Here is a 13193-nt window from a genome sequence, read left to right on the forward strand (position 1 = left end):
TTTTGACAGTGCAGGGCAAGATGGCTTGCTGCGCTGCCCTGAGCCAAAAACCCATAAATATGGGCCACCGTGCCTACCCCCCTTAATGGATTTAGGACGGAAAATATACTCACTACCGAGGCAAAGTGTGTTGTGGACTGTACATTAATAAATCAGACACAAATGTGGGCATCACCCCTTGCAAACTGGTGTATGTCTTACATTTTGTACTAACTATAGTGCCATCAGCCTGTTTGCCAAATTCATATTGACTGTCACACATTGATGTAATGGGCTCATGCCACTGTGGTAGAGGCTATGTATAGCATAGTAGAAGGCATACAGCACAGGGGTTGACATGATAGTGTGGTGTGGCAAACCCACATGTGTAATAATGTACTGAAGCCCAACTCTATTCAAATGTTCAAACAGAAGATGGTGTATATCCCACTACATTAAAATCATGGGTTAATAATTGCACACCTCAGAGAATCTTCATATTCTCATACTGCATATCACAAAACCAATATTTAACTACGACTGGGTACAAGGATAGAAAACGATATTGGATTGCTCAATTTCCAAAACATGTCTGTGCAATTCAAGCACTTGAAACAACCCAGTCTATCTGCAATCCCAACATCATCCTCCTTACACCACTTCATCTTTTGTTTATTGATACATAAATGAAAGTTCATACAAAGACATAGAAATGCCTTGCCACCAACACTTGTTTCATTCCTGAAATATCTTTCCAGGAAATTCATCTGGGTTAGGAAATGATAAAAAACAAATATTATTCATAAAATCAAAATTTGAAACCAGAGGAGATGGATCCCTCCATGGGCCTGGTGGTGGCAGTGTACGAGGCAAGGGGATGTCCGCAGAAACACACCAAGATTTGGCAGGGATGGGCAGATTACAGAGGCATTGCATTAGACCCTGTCCCATCCTTGGGTTCATCTGTGGATGAGGAGATTTGGATGTATGGGTCAGAGAACAGAGGTAGGAGGGTGCAGGGCTTATGCTCTAGTTATTGTTGGTGGCATTTATGATTCTGTTGCATTCGGGTGAGAGTTGGGATGGGGTCAGACGTGCAAGCTCTTGTTTGTGTTTATGTGTATTTTTACATCATCATCCTTCGTTTATTTGCCGGCCCACTGGGCTGGGAACCTCTTTCAAAATTCACTTAAATTTGTTTTGAAAAAGCTGTGAAACCAGGACTTTTAGGAATATCCTCCATTATCTGAACAAAATATGAAATTCTAAAATACAGAGGACCACTAAGGGAAAACAGTACCCCAGCAATGACAATACCTCACCCAGCTCAAAGTGGTTACTGCAAAGCATAAGCTCAAGCCAACACCTATGGTGTATATGCCTCTGATTAGAAGTGATATGAAACGTCAAACCTACAGATTATGCAGTGTAATTATTTAAAGGAACCTCATGATGATTAGCAAGAACATGAACAGTAGTATTATACAAAGAACCTTATTCACCATGCCACCCAACAATGTCATAATAATATTCAAAAAGCACACATCCAAGTTACACCTTACAATAATGGGAGAATAGAAAATCCAGTTTACTATCACATTTTTCACAGCTGTCAGGACCCATTCCAGAGGGCCACACTGGGGTTACAGGGCCCAACCATTGTGGCTGAAGCCTTTTACTGTTAAAAAAAAACAGGGCTCGACCTACTATGGAACAGAAATTAGGCAACTCATCCAAGTACCTCTTCTTGACTTGAGTCTCACTGGTAACTGTGGTTGAGCAGTCAAGGCTTCTTCTGGGGAGGTGCAGCTAAAGGTCAGTGAACATTTCTCATAAGTCAAAGTGTAAACAGTATGAAAAATAAATCAATGTCCAGTCAAATACTTCCTTTTGTAGAAAAAAGTAGTATTTAATTTCTAACTCTACAAATTCAAAGGAATTTGAAAATCAGAAGCAACAGCCCAATTCCCTTGAGGTCAGGGCTCTAGCACTTGTCAGGTAAATCCCTGTCTCAACAACATACAAAGTACAAGAAATCAAAGTGGAGACCCCAGGAACGATCCCACCGGCTAAAGACACAGCTTATTAGTTTAGAAAAAACTACCCTCAACATGTTTCAGCCACTTTCATCACCCGTGTGGGTCGCTTGGCCTTCATCAGGACCATCGATCCCCTTAACATTCAATACCCTACCTGTAGTGCACTCGGTTTATGATCAACAGATGGACTAATTGAACCCTACACCCGGGTAGAAACTCCCAGGGTATCAGGGTCATTATTCTTTTATTTTACAAAAAAAAACTCCCACTTTGGGAGATCGTTGGCAGAAGAAGACCTTGGAGTGAAAAGATTTGGCCTGTAAACAAACTAAACAAGAGAGTAGATGTTGAATTACATTCATACACCCATGAGTCCACCAGGCAAAATGGCCAACAAGGTTTTTGTCCGTGTGATTCCAGGATGTCTTGCACTAGGAGCCTCATGACACCAACGTAAGAGTACATTTTGTAAGGATGTGATCTGCAGAAGTTTTATATATTCCGGAACAGTAAATTTGCTTTTGTTGACTTTTGTTTTGATGTTCTGAAATCCACATACTATTACTAGCTTTTCATTAATTCCACAATTAACACTTAACAGTATTTCAGTAAATCCAAAAGCAGATATACTTGCCACCATTAATAATGAGGATAACCTAGACCAGGTGGAAGAACGGCAGAAAAAATAACTTCTGAGTTAAGCAGCAAGCAGTGCACAAGAACCTTAAAAGGGATTAAAAAACACAAAAAAGAAGTACAGGAATGGAGCTGTTTAAGTAAACTAGTCAGCAGACTACACCAACTACATTCATTATCAAGCATAGACTAGAAGGCAGCACCAATTATAAACATTTGTAACCTAAGAGTGATAGATCTTCGACTTGGAAGTCAAATGTAGCCATCTTGGATTGGGGAATCAGCCATTAACCCTTCAGGTGCTATGGACATGACATCTGCGTCCATAGCACTCACAACTGTTTTTTTAGACATGGAGGTCACGTTAAAGTGCCTGGCACTGAATCAGCAGCTGTTTTGTGCTGTTCAGGTGCCCTCTCTTCTTGTCCTACCCTTCTGGGTCAGATTGGCAGACTCTACCGCTCTAACCCAGGGGTGTGTGAAGGTCTTCAAATTTACTCAAATGCATCAGTGATGTGAGGACATCAGTTGTGGCCTAGCACCAAGAAAACAGCTCCCTGGCATCCCTGTGATCATGGAAGGGGCTGGAAACAGCCCCATTCTCTGTGCTCACAGTGAACTATACCAAAAGAAGGTGTAAGGAAATGCCTCCTTGGCATGGTTACCCCCTGGATTTTTGCCTTTGCTGATGCTAAGTTATGATTTGAAAGTGTGCTGGGACCCTGCTAACCAGGCCCCAGCACCAGTGTTTTTTCCCTAAACTGTACCTTTGTCTCCACCATTGGTACAACTCTGGCACTCAGGTAAGTTTCTTGTAACTGGTACCCCTGGTACCAAGGGCTCTGATGCAAGGGAAGGTCTCTAAGGGCTGCAGCATGTCTTATGCCACCCTAGGGACCCCTCACTCAGCACATGCACACTGACTCACAGCTTGTGTGTGCTGGTGGGGAGAAAATGACTAAGTCGACATGGCACTCCCCTCAGAGTGCCATGCCAACCTCACACTGCCTGTGGCATATGTAAGTCACCCCTCTAGCAGGCCTTACAGCCCTAAGGCAGGGTGCAATATACCACAGATGAGGGCAAAAGTGCATGAGCACTATGCCCCTACAGTGTCTAAGCAAAACCTTAAACATTGTAAGTGCAGGGTAGCCATAAGAGTATATGGTCTGGGAGTTTGTCAAACACGAACTCCACAGCACCATAATGGCTACACTGAAAACTGGGAAGTTTGGTATCAAACTTCTCAACACAATAAATGCACACTGATGCCAGTGTGCAATTTATTGTAAAATACACCCAGAGGGCATCTTAGAGATGCCCCCTGAAAACATACCTGACTTCCAGTTTAGGCTGATTAGTTTTTGCCAGCCAGCCACACACCAGACATGTTGCTGGCCACATGGGTAGAGTGCCTTTGTCACTCTGTGGCCAGGATCAAAGCCTGTACTGGGTGGAGCTGCTTCTCGCCTCCCCCTGCAGGGACTGTAACACCTGGTGGTGAGCCTCAAAGGCTCACCCATTTTGTTACAGCGCCCCAGGGCATCCCAGCTAGTGGAGATGCCCACCCCTCCGTCCACTGCCGCCACTTTTGGCGGCAAGGCTGGAGGAGATAATGAGAAAAACAAGGAGGAGTCACCCACCAGTCAGGACAGCCCCTAAGGTGTCCTGAGCTGAGGTGACCCTTACTTTTAGAAATCCTCCATCTTGTAGAAGGAGGATTCCCCCAATAGGATTAGGGAGGTGCCCCCCTCCCTACAGGGAGGAGGCACAAAGAGGGTGTAGCCACCCTTAAGGACAGTAGCCATTGGCTACTGCCCTCCCAGACCTAAACACACCCCTAAATTCAGTATTTAGGGGCCCCCAGAACCTAGGAAACTAGATACCTGCAACCTCAACAAGAAGAAGGACTGCTGACCTGAAGCCCTGCAGTGAAGACAGAGATGACAACTGCTTTGGCCCCAGCCCTACCGGCCTGTCCCCCAACTTCGAAGAAAACTGCAACAACTACACATCCAACAGGGACCAGCGACCTCTGAAGCCTCAGAGGACTGCCCTGCAACCAAGGACCAAGAAACTCCCGTGAACAGCAGCCCTGTTCAACAATCTGCAACTTTCTTGCAACAAAGAAACAACTTTAAAGACTTCACGTTTCCCGCCGGAAGCGTGAGACTTTCCACTCTGCACCCAACGCCCCCGGCTTGCCCCTTCAGAAAACCAACACTTCAGGGAAGAGTCCCCCGTGACTGCGAGCCCGTGAGTAGCCAGAGACGACCCCCCTGAGCCCCCACAGTGACGCCTGTAGAGGAAATCCAGAGGCTCCCCCTGACCGCGACTGCCTGTAACAATGGACCTGACGCCTGGAACCAACACTGCACCCGCAGCCCCCAGGACCTGAAGGAACCGAACTCCAGTGCAGGAGCGACCCCCAGGCGACCCTCTGCCTATCCCAGGTGGTGGCTACCCCGAGGAGCCCCCCCCGTGCCTGCCTGCATTGTTGAAGAGACCCCCGGGTCTCCCCATTGCTTTCAATCCAAAACCCGACGCCTGTTTGCACTCTGCACCCGGTCGCCCCTGTGCCGCTGAGGGTGTACTTTCTGTGCCTGCTTGTGTCCCCCCCCCGGGTGCCCTCCAAAACCCCCCTGGTCTGCCCCCGAGGACGCAGGTACTTACCTGCTGGCAGACTGGAACCAGGGCACCCCTGTTTCCATTGAAGCCTATGTGTTTTGGGCACCTCTTTGACCTCTGCACCTGACCGGCCCTAAGCTGCTGGTGTGGTAACTTTGGGGTTGCCTTGAACCCCCAACGGTGGGCTACCTTGGACCCAACTTTGAAGCCTGTAAGTGTTTTACTTACCTGTGAACTTAACAATTACTTACCTCATCCAGAAACTGTTGATTTTTGCACTTCCACTTTTAAAATAGCTTATTGCCATTTTTGTCAAAACTGTACATGATATTGTGATTATTCAAAGTTCCTAGAATACCTGAGTGAAATACCTTTCATTTGAAGTATTACTTGTAAACCTTGAACCTGTGGTTCTTAAAATAAACTAAGAAAATATATTTTTCTATCTAAAAACCTATCGGCCTGGAGTAAGTCTTTGAGTGTGTGTTCCTCATTTATTACCTGTGTGTGTACAACAAATGCTTAACACTACCCTCTGATAAGCCTACTGCTCGACCACACTACCACAAAATAGAGCATCAGAATTATCTCTTTTTGCCACTATCTTACCTCTAAGGGGAACCCTTGGACTCTGTACACACTATTTCTTACTTTGAAATAGTATATACAGAGCCAACTTCCTACAGAAGGTGTCACTGGAAAGCTGAGAAGTTTAACTTTTCAGTGATACCTCTCTTGGCCTGCAAAGCACCAGGCGATCACAGTAGGATGTGATAGCCTGGCGCTTCCACTAGACAAGAGGATTTTTTAAATATGGGACGTGGCCCATTGACCAAGGCTCTTTACTTTCCCCACTTTCCCACTATTTTAAGTGTTTCTATGCTATTGGAGGGGGATAGGAATGTATATCCTTGGTTTACCCCCACTAGGGGGTGCAGAAGACCCACTAGATCAAGCCAAAGGGGCAGGGATTACCCACTATAGCATAGGGCCATGCTGCCATGTACCTGCCCCCGAAAGTGGCAGTACAGTCTTTGTGCCACACTGGGAGACAAATTAGGGAGTTTGCTTCCAATCTGGCCTCATGGTGTAGAACGCTCACTAGACAACACCAACAAAATTACATAAACAACAAAGAAAGGGTTGGCCCAACATGGCATGGGGCCCTTCCCCCACCCTGAAGGGGGACAATGCAGTCTTGGAGAAATATTGGGGGTTTCCCCTGGAAGCCAAGAAAGCCTAGTAGACACCAAGGATTTTTACCCACATAAAATCAAAGCAGTGGGGCAACCTCCTGTTGGGCAATGCCACCATCCCCAAAATGGGCAATATCATCTTTCTGCCTCTCTGGGAAGTAGATTGGGGTGTTGTCACCCAGTTTGTCCTCCTGGTGGTAGTAAGGGATTTATTTACCAGAAAAACTGGCATAGGGTAATGTTCCACCCAAAAAGGGAGCAATGCAGTCTTTCTGCCTGCCCAAAAGCCAGATTACGGCTTTGCTCTAATCTGATACCCCCTCGACCTGGCACAGAGCCCCTCTAGGCACCAGAAAGATGATTTTTAAAAAACAAAGTGGTAGAGCTGGCCTACCCTGGCATAAGACATGTCCCCAATCCAAAAGGGCAACATAGTCTTTCTGTCCCCTTGGAAAGCAGATTGGGTGGTTTGCCCCATGAGAGTAGAAAGCCTACTAGACCCCAGGAATGTCTTTACCCAAAATTAAACAAAGGAATTTATACAGCCCACTCTTGCATAGGGACGTGCCCCACCACTCCAAAAGGAGTAACCCACTCATTCTTCCTCTTGGAAGTGGCATAGAGAAGGTTTGCTTAATTTTCCCTTTGTGAGGAGTGAAGAGGGGGGTGCGGGTACAGAAAGTTCATTGAATGCCAGGAACATTTTTCTATATAAAAAATGGTGTCAGGTGTGGCCTATCCTGGCATCAGGTCTCACACATAACCCCAAAACAGTATTTCTGCTCTCCTGGGCACTAAAGCATCCCCATCCCTATAGCAAGTGAAAAGAACTTTTGATTATTTTGGGTGTGGTTTTTACATATGGGCCAGCAGAGTAGGGGGGGATCCTAAGTTTGGTCTACTTGTGATTCTGAATGGCTGCACTATTTGGACTCTGGGTTGGCCGCCATCCAGGGAAAACTACCAAACCTAGACATTTCTGAAACCTAGACACCTAGGGAAGTCCAGGCTGGTGTGCCTTGCATAGATCCCACAACACTGTTTTACCCACAATGCATGCAGACCTCAAACACCAATTTTCCTCATATCTCTGTGACATAAACTTCTGGAATGCAGGGATCCTCAAAATTCTGACCAACCAGAGTTCCCCCATTTCTCCTGATGAGAACATTGCTCCTCTTACGTGGCTCGGCCTAGCCTCTGTGACGCATTCAGCCCCACAATATGGAGACACTGGCATTAGCGGTAGTGGTGGTATTTAGGCCCAGCCCAGTTATTTGTGGCCTGCATCCAGGGAAACATACCAAACTCAGACATTTTTAAAAATTAGATACCCTGCTGGTTTGTCTTGTAAGGATCCAATTGTGATTTTATCTAGATAAATGGGGAATATGGATGGTAGCAATTTTGAAGATTCTGTAAGTTTTTGTCACAGAAATGCAAAGAAAATGCATAATGTTAGGCAAAGTTTGAGATTTGAAGGGCATTGTCAATAAGAAAATGTCCACACCACTCTTAACTCCCCCATGTTTCTAATTATTTAAAATGTCTGCATTTTGGTGGGTTTTCTGGACGGCGGACCACCCTGAGCCTATCTACCGCAGCTATCCCTTTTTCCAAATAAGGCAATTTTTTAACCGAAAATGTTGATGTCATAACACATTGCATTTTAGAAATTGTTGCATCACAGATGCTAGTGGCATCCACAGAAGAGGGAGCAGCGTTTTTATGGGGACAAGCACATGAATGCTGGGTGGTAGACATTTTGTGGATAACACAGATTGCTAAACTTTCCTCAAACAAATGTGAGGAAAATGTGTGTTTTAACCAAAGTTTGAAGTTTGCAAGGGTTTATGGGTAAGAAAACATTGTGAGATCCACAGAAGCACCACACCAGTCTGGACTACTTTGGGTGTCTAGTTTTCAGAAAAGGCTGGGTTTTGTAGGTTTCCCTGGGTGGAGTCTAATCTTCAGACCCAAAATTCACAGCTATCTGCATTACATAAAAAGTGTTTGTTCTCAGTGGAAAAAATAGATCTATCTATGTTGCATTTTGTGACATTTCCTATCGCAGGGGCTAGGCTCCCCCTGGACCCACCTATACAAATGAGATACTTTTTTTATTGGGGAACTTGCGGAAATGCCGAGTGGTAGAAAATGTGTGGATTCTCACTATTTTGGTATCTTTCCCGCACAGAAATATGAGGAAAATATGTTTCTAGCCAAAGTTTAAAGTTTGCAAGGGCTTCTGGGTGAAAATACGTTGTGAAATCCACACAAGTCACAACACTCATGCCTCCTACAGATGTATAGTTTTCAGAAATGTCTGTGTTTGGTAGGTTTCTGTGGGTGACAGCTAATTCCAAGCACTAAATTCACAGCCACCCGCATTGCAAAAAAAAACCATTGGTTTTGAATGAAATATTTTGTTTTATATTGTGTTCTGAGGCCTTTCCTATCACACGTGCTGGGCCCACCCAAACAAGTGAGATACACTTTTTATCAGGAGATGTATAGAAATGCTGGGTGGTAGCAAATTTATGGAGCCCTGTAGATTCAGGAACTTTCTCTCACAGAAATGTGAAAAAATGTGTTTTCTAGCCAAAGTTTGAGGCTTGCATGGGCTTCTGGGTAAGAAACCACCATGAGATCAATGCAAGTCACACTACCATGTACTACCACTGATAGAGTTTTCAAAAATATCTGGGTGGCGGCTTAACCAGACCCAAAATTGCATTACAGAAAAAAGTGTAGGTTTCGAGTGGAAACATCTGATTGGTCCAGATTGTGTTTTGGGGGCGTCTGCAGTTGTAGGCGCTGGGAGCAGCCAAACAAGTGGGACTCTGTTTTTCAGGACAACCATGGATATACAGGGTGGTAGGATACTTGTTGATACCTGCAGGTTATGGAACTTTTACTTACAGAAATGTGAGGAAATGCGTGTTTGTATCCAACGTTTGAGGGTTTGCAAGGGCTTCTGTGAAAAGAAACACACAGGATCCATGCAAGTAGCACCATCATGACATCCTCTGGCTATCTAGTTTTCAGAAATGCCTGTGTTTGATGGCTTTCCATGGGTGCCAGCTGAGGTTGGGACCAAATACCACTGCTACCCACATTGTAAAAAAAAAGGTGATTCTGATGTATGAAATGTGATGTCTCTAGCTCGTGTTTTGGTTTGCTTTGTCTCATGGCAGCTCAGCGCAGGAGAAGTGTTTTATCGTGAGAACACAGAATAGTAGAACATTTGTTATTACCCATTGGATTTTTATGCTAATGCATTTTTCGCATCCAAATGTAATCCAGTGCACACAAAAGAAGGCATTTAGCAAAGTGCTATTTGAATCACATGATAGTATGTGTAACCCCAAATTCAGAGGTGTACAAATAACCAGTGTTCCTAAATTCAGTATCTTGTACACATTTTAACAATACATAGGTTTCTTTCATATCTCAACGCCGAATGATGTGAGGACCTAGACCTTGTTCTCAATGTCGACTTCGACGTCAGATGTCTTGACGTTGGAGGATGGTGACTCGTCTTCAACGGTGTATGAGCACTCAAGTGCCTACTCGACGTCGATCAATGTGTGACTGTCGACGGAGATGTATCCCGATGAGGGAGTTGAGTCTTCGACGTCATGTCTCTCGACGTTGCTTGAATCACTGTTGACGGCGGTGTACTCTTCAACATCTGGTGATGCTACGACAGAAGGGATGACGTCGGTGGTGAACAGACAGGAATTTTCATACCGGCTGAGGTCGATCTGGCTTGTCGTTTCTCAGAAGAGTCTTTAAGAATATTCTTAGTAAGAGAGGGGGATGAAGTCTTCTCTCTTTCGTATAGTCCATGCAAACGAATCCTTTCTCTGTCCTTTAGAGTTCTTTTGGACAGATTCTTGCACTGGCTGCAGGTGTCAGGCAGAGACTCTGAGGCAAACACACTATGCACACAGAGTGTGGGTCTGACTGGGCCTTCTTCTTCTTCCCACAAGAAGAACATTTCACAAAAAGTGAAGGCATGTTTTGAGAAGAAAAATGCTCCTTTACTCAGGCAATCAGGGAAGCCGTCGAGTAAAGCAGGGAAAAACTGTTTTAAAACTATTTTTAAACCAGAGCTCAGTGCTTCAGGATCCTCACAGAAGGAGCCAGAAAAAAGAACTGACCTAACTGTGAACCAACTGTCACCTCACTCTCACCCCTGAGGCATGGTGGGATACTGGAGGTGCTCAGGGTCTTAAAGGCACAGTGCCAGTTTTTTTATTCTGCTGTGTTAACCTGCATGCAGCCTATTGGCTAATAATGCTCCTTTATTTTCAATGTAGTTTTTTCTATTTTATTATAGATTACTTATACTTTCTATAGCTTATACTTGAATTACAGAAAGGTTTGTACCTTTAATTAAAGGTATTTATTTTCTGTTTAAAAAAACTCAAAAAATAAAGCATTTTTAGCTTGTTTTTCTCAACACAGACTGCATTACTTTTTACACATGTATATATTGTATTGGTATTGAAATTCTCTACCAAAATATTATTTTTCACATATTTCACATATATATGCATGTGTGTTTCTATATGCTCCAGGGTCCCGGCACTTGGGCGGGAATATTCAATGTTTATTACTTTGATGAGGATACCCCTGGAAGAGAACTAGGATTTACAGGTAAGTAACTTATCCTTATCTGGAGAATCAGATGGCTCGTTTCTTAAGTGTGTTTCATAGTTGGTGCTTGACTGTTGGATCCCTGTTGTTAGATGCGAGGCAAAGACTTGTCGCTGCTTGCTATGTTATCATGGTGTAAGGACTGTGATGAAGAAGTACAATGCAATACGTTTCTAATTACTCTGCTGGCTTAGCAATATTATTCATTACATTGCATCCTACTCATCCCTGTCACAATTAATGATTGTCTGTGTGTCCACACATGGTCTGTGTCTTGAACCATTATGCTGTGGCTAGCATACTACAAACATGAATTCCTGGGTGAAAGTTCAGATATGTATGTCTTTGAGAGTAAAAATGTCACTTAATTGTTGTTCCTAACATTAAATGGTCAGTTGCCTGCTTCCTGGGTATGAGAGTAACAGTAGAGAGTAATGAAATGAGGATTACCTGTATGTAATCTGAGCATGCCCCCATTGTCCAAAGTAATGCCATGGACGAAGAGTGAGCACAGGACAGTAAAGGATGAAGTCTGTCTTCTAACCATGAGATGTAACATCTCTCAGGAGACTGAAAGGGCCCAGAAACTGCTATCTACCCCTAAAGACTTATAGTTTCAAAGGGAGAATTTCAGGATTGAAGGGGCATGGAGGTTGCATTCCATGCACTATAGAGCAGTGTTTGCCAAACTGTGGATCGTGCCTCACTGGTGGGTCCGAAGCTGTTTTTTGGTGGGTTGTGAAAGTCAAGATATAACTAGGTACATTTAAATTCTTTGTTTTTCTTGTCAGATTTGCTGTGCTCCAAAGACAGAGGTCAAATGTCAGGGTATGTCTTCTGACTGCTTGCTGCCTTTTTAACATGAGGGTTGGTGTTTAGAAACTCCTCTCACTTGGCAGTCAGAGAAAGAAAAGTAAAGTGAATTGTGTTACAATCTTGCTGGGATTCAGGTGTGTGTAAGGAAAGACTGTGGGATGTATTTGTTTGTAACACCTGACATAATGTACCCATTCAGGGGTTAAAAAAACAACAAACACATTTATTTGTAATTCTGAAGTGTGATGGAAACTAAGATTTTAATAGGAACAAAACAAATCAATCCGATTTCTACACATTATCATTTGTGTGCAATATGGTTTTGTGAGTAAAACTGAAGGTCTGTGCAGATTTAGTGCCCATTTCAATGGAAAATGTGCTGTAGGTAAAGGATCGTGCGCTACCTCACGATGCTTTAGCTACATTAAAAAAACACTCAGATCTGTCACGACTCACGTGCTGCTTGCGCCTGGAATTTGCAGATCTGGTGGCGTGAATCTTCAATGTTCGGCTTTGGCCCAAAAAGGGGCGACTCTTTCTGGTAGCCACGGTGCTGTTAGGCAATGGAGACACCAAGAACAGACCGTGCCCTTCAGAAAGTAGCGCCAGAGGGAAAAAACCCCTTAAAAAGGGGAAAAAACCTCCAAACAGGAAGACTCCTGGAGAAAAACAAGAACAAACAAACAGGAATCCAAAAGGAGCAAAAATCAGAAAACACAGAATGCTGAATCCAAAACCAAAAGGCAAGGAAATCAGGAGCGAAGACACTAACTGAGCAGAAAGTGTTGCAGCGCAAAGAAAGAGGAAAAACACAGCCCTTATATACCAAAAAACAGGAAGTGACCCACAGGAAGTAAAAGGACACCATCTTAGATAGGGAAACAATACATAGAACAGAATAGTAGAGGAACCATAGAGAATAGGGAACAAGGAATGCTGGGAAAGCACAGGAATCTGGGAAGGAGGAAAAAACATAAAGAAAGGCACACAACAGACTGCAAAAAAGAAGAAAGGACAAAGAAACGAAGAAAAACAGGTAAGAGGGTTCAGAGACCCCTGGGACAGTGAAAGGCAGAAGGAAGAACGAGGCCCCAAGCAAATCTGGGGCCTCGAAACGCGCAAGAGAGGCTGGGGGCGCGCCGCGTCTTAATAACGCGGTGCGCGGCCCGAGCCGAACGCCCGGCAGAAGTCGAGCTCTCGGCTCGCGCCGCGCGGTGCGGCGCGACAGTAGGTC

This window comes from Pleurodeles waltl, chromosome 4_2, assembly GCF_031143425.1.
Source record: "Pleurodeles waltl isolate 20211129_DDA chromosome 4_2, aPleWal1.hap1.20221129, whole genome shotgun sequence".
Classification (NCBI taxonomy): domain Eukaryota; kingdom Metazoa; phylum Chordata; class Amphibia; order Caudata; family Salamandridae; genus Pleurodeles; species Pleurodeles waltl.